This window comes from Nannobrachium achirus (genome assembly GCF_963921795.1).
Source record: "Nannobrachium achirus genome assembly, chromosome: 22".
Taxonomy (NCBI): domain Eukaryota; kingdom Metazoa; phylum Chordata; class Actinopteri; order Myctophiformes; family Myctophidae; genus Nannobrachium; species Nannobrachium achirus.
Window position 1 is genome coordinate 19,889,994 of NC_137829.1, and position 5,030 is coordinate 19,895,023.

The following is a 5,030-nucleotide window of genomic DNA, read 5'->3' on the forward strand; positions in this document are numbered from 1 at the left end:
TCCCTCTCTCTCCCTCTCTCTCTCCCTAGCTCTCTCTCTCTCCCTCCCTCTCTCTCTCTCCCATGTCTCTCTCCCACACTTCCTCCCTGGGTCACATGACTCATGCATTCTTGTCCATTTCTAACCTACTCCAAATTAGACCGTGATTGACCATAACACATCCCTCTGCCAAGAAAACAGACAAGTCCAGCATTGCCTTGTAATTAATTAACTGTGTAATTAGAAGAGACACACAATAGATGACGTCAGAGAGACACAGAGGACCTGTCACAAGGCTATACGTGTGTGTGTGTGTGTGTGTGTGTGTGTGTGTGTGTGTGTGTGCGTGCGTGCGTGCGTGCGTGCGTGCGTGTGTGTGGGTGTACACAATGTGACTCATTTTTGTTTCATGAATGCTTGCTTTACATTCCTTAATCAGTGTGGACATACCCAGTCCAGCTGGGAGCTGTCCCTGGAACTCCCCTGGAGGATCTCCTGACCCCACTTTGAGAACCACTGGCCAGTCGACAGATTAACAGGTTGTAAGAGGCAGATTGTGAACAATGATTGCTTGAGGATATTATTAGAACGTTGCATAGGAAAACGTACAGTTTAATGACAGTACAGTTCACTGGTACAAGGTCAACTAAAAGGAGATCCCAGTAAGATTTACAGCTTATTTACACAGGATGCCTTTATGTATCTCATATAAGATTGAAAGACAGACGGATAGAATACAGTACTATGCATAGGATATCATCAATAACAACAAAGAAAGAAGCAGTTAAGCAGAAGAGAAAAAAAAGGATAGAAAAAATATTTACAGTCAATTATTGGTTTCGAATAGCAGGTGACTTTTCAGGACGATTTTGAAGGAAGCTAGGGATTTGCACTCCTTTAGGGCCTGCAGTAGGGCGTTCCACATGTTAGTGCAGGAGAACGAATTTGTGTCAAATCTGGGTTGAACAAGATTTGTGGAGCTGACTCTGGTGTTGTAATTGTGGACAACATGGCAGAGCCATGCCTGCTTCATCGTTAGCGCTTGAGTCTGGAGTGGGTGGCAGGAGAGTTATTTTGGTTGCTATAGGGTGGGAACGTGGCGTTAGCAACAACCTAATGTTTTTTTTTTTTTTTTTTCAAGGTTTCTTTATTATTTTTACAACTTGTATATGAATTCACAAAAATATACAAAGAATGATGTATTTTTTACCCTCCCACCCCCCCAAAGTTCTCGCTCCGAAAGAGCCACAACCCTGGTGTCCTGTACCCTTATCAATAGAAAAGAAAAGAGAATAATAATCATAGTGATGATAATAAGAAAGAAAAAATGTAAATAAGCACATTTACATGAACAATAGAGCGCAGTAAAGATTATCATTAAAAATGAATAAAATACATTCAATAAAATAAAATAAAAAATAAAAACAAAACAATGGGGTCAGTAATATGGTTTAATTGATGTCAGCAGCCTTCATCCTCTCAATATGTGTTAGGAAAGGTTGCCAAATGGCAAAGAATTTCAGATCGCCCTCGAATCCTCTTGTGGAGTAACGGATCTTTTCCAAAGTCAAGTGATGCATAACATCATTAACCCATGCTTTATACGTTGGTGGGAGTTTTTCTTTCCAATTAAGCAGTATCAGTCGCCTAGCCAAAAGGGATGCAAAGGCTATCATATTTTTTTCACTGCGACTTAGATGTATTTCTTACTGGGTAAACAGGGTTACCAATCGAAGGATTGAAGGCTTCTCTTCTTGTCCAATCAGAATCCACCGTTTAAGTTAAATTTTGATTTTTATTACAGTGGTTACAAGTAAAGCTTTTGACAAATGGAAATCAGTGAACAAATCACTATATCGACTCTATGCATGGAAAATACTACCAATGTTATCTTATTATTTTATTATTCTATTCTTCATTATTGTTTTGTATATTATCTTTTTTATTATTTATTATTTGCTGTTATTTGAAGTAGTTTCATATGTGTCATCAAATGGCTAATTACACTTATATTACTTTATTACACGTATTACTTTTTAAAATGAATTATCAAACTGGTATAGGTAATTATTTTGATCAAATGATTTCATGCACTCATTATTCTGTATAATTGTTGTGATTAAACTCATGTTTTATGAAATGAAACTCCTATTTTAGCAAATCCAAATTCCAGAAATGTTATGCTACAGTGTATACTTATTATAACATAAACAATATGCTTTATCATATAAAAAAAAACCGAGTGAAATGGAGATCGTTTGTCAACGGCCTATGCACCCAAGAGGAGCAAAGGGCTTAAGTCAAGTAAGTTTATCATATATTTATACATCATACATAAAATGAAACAAAACCATGTATTCCTACTTAGACATCACACATACAGTAGGTAACATTCAATGAACTGGATAAAAGTCTGTTGGGTCACTAGCCTAAGATAAATGGTCGATCACAACAGTACTACAATCTCTGAATTAACAGTGAATAAGGAAACAGAAAGAAAATATGGACGTGTATTATTCAAACATCTGGATATACTGTATATTACAACTGTGATATGCCAGCTGAGCAGCCGTTGAAATTAGTGTGTGATTTTAACTGAAGATCCAAAGCTAATCGGCATGGAATAAAACCGGACAAATAAACAAACCTTGTCCCTTATTCAACATACATTTGTCATAATTATGACAAAGTACATAATAGGGCTTAAGTGGTTAACGTACATAAAAACCAATTGAAATGGAAATTCAATTTATATTCCTGTTTACTTGTTAATTTATTATTCATTTGTTATTCTTCTTATTTGAGAATTCATTCATACTGTATGACTAGGGATGGAGCTCGAAACAAGGGTCCGCTACAAACTTGATAACAAATTCATCGAGTACCCGGTATCAATAAGCTTTGGGTTTATCAAGCTTGTTATCGAGCATAGCGGCCCATGACATCATGTTTAAACAATCAAGACAAGAGGCGATCAAGGAATGATTACAGTACCATTAATAATATAAAGCCATTTAACACTTATTGCACACAAATGAATGATTGCTCCACAAAATATTCGAAAGCGCTCAATAGTGGGCTCGATAAAAGCCCGGCTCAATAAGCAGGATCGATAAGGTGCTCATTAACCATAAAAAATCAACATGCTCCATCCCTATGTATGACTGGATTCTGAAGTATTACGATTATAACTACACATTGTTATGATTATTATGTCTGAATGGATTGTCCCAGAAGGGAAGGTAAACAATGAAGATAAGGAGCATAGGAGCGTGCTTATACTGGGAGAGAAGAACTGCTTAGCCAAAATACTGAATCTACGGTACATTGAAATTACATTTGTATGTTGGGGTTAACCTACCATCCTCCTGGAACTCTGTATGTAGGCCTACTGTAGGTTTCAAGTTGTCACCTGTTACGCTCCGAGACAACCGGATACTGTCCGTATTCCGGGTATTGCTTTGTCTATTCTCATTTCAATCCGTAACTCTCACTTACACATCATCTTTTCCTTACACTATTGTCATCTGTTGTATCAAATAAATCCAATGACATTTAGTCGCGGCACTTCATTCTCTCTCATTCTCTCACAGAGGAAACGCAACACCAACCTGTTCCTTCATTTCTCTCTCTATGAGCACTGAAACGGAGGCTCACGTTTCCGCGCAGATAGACAGACAGAGTAAACGGATCCCGTACATCTGTCTGTTGTTCTAATCCTAATGGCCGGCCTGCACTGCAGCCCACATCCTCCACATCACACTCCTCTCTCCTCCTAATGACTCCATTCTCCCACCATTTCAAACATCCCTTTAACCAACACATTCCTCCAGCCGTTTACACAGCTGGGGCTCACCGGCAGCCACGGTTTCAACGGCAGCCGGGCTGGCCGGGCCTCGCGAGGGGATTCGCACCCGCAACCGGCTGTCTCGGGGCCCCCGTAAACAAAGAGTGGGCAGTCTGCTTACTGTCCGACCTGCCCGCTCTGACGTTAATTGCAATGACATTCCCAGCTCCCTCTCTCTACGTCCGTTCAAAACCCACTCCCTGCCACTTCATATATTTTGTCGCCGTCAGGCAGAAACCTCTTATCTCCAATAGTTCTCCATCTGTTGTGCAAGAGTGTCAAGCAAAAGTACTGAAAATAGCAAATTTACAAGCTCACAGCGTCCACTTCCTGAAAAATAACAGAATAATTGTATGTCTGACATACAAGGTTTCCACCCGACAACGGCAATATAATCCTCCTCTGACTCACGATGCTGGACCCGTCGGAGAGCGAGCGCAATGTTTTTAGTTCCTTGTTAGCGGGCTATGAATAATGTGCAGTAACGGCTCGATTGTTTAGTTTCTAATTTTTATGGAGAGCGGGCAGCCACCTCTCTGTGGTAGTTTATTAGGTTTTTATCACAGCAGTGAAAGGAACCTGTGGTGAGAAAGAAATATGTCAGCGTTGGCCGGAGCCAGGAAGCTAAACTCACACGTCACCGTCCGGCGAATGTTCCTACCATAGGAGACGCGTGTGCATGAATTAGAAAGCGCGGCCTGTGATTGGCTGGAGCGGAGTTCTGGAGCGCTCGGCTGTGGTCACTTGGACTGCGCGGGCGGGTGTGAATGCGTTTATCGTGGACAGGGCGTTTATCGTGGGCTTGCCCAGGCCTTACGGCCTGGGCATAAATATAACGATTGCATTCACCACGGCTTCGTAACTCGCGCGGCGCTCCGCCGGCCGCGCGGCCCTGGCCCGCTCTTCGCGGCCACTCGCGCCTGCGGCGCTCGGGGGCGAAGAGCAGGACCAAGGTCCGCTGGCCTTCGCGCCGCTTGCAATGTCGTGGACAATAAAACGAGCGCTCCTTCAAACGGCGTCTCCTACGGTAGGATTAATAGCGTGCCGTACACAGCTCTATAGGCGAGGTAACAAAGCCTGCTGGGTAAACGTAGTGTTTCAGCCATCTACTATAATGCGGTGCTGCTTAACCAAAATTACTATAGGATAAAAAAAATAAAAAATAAAAAAGACAATTTAAAATCTTTTTACAGGTTTTGTAATT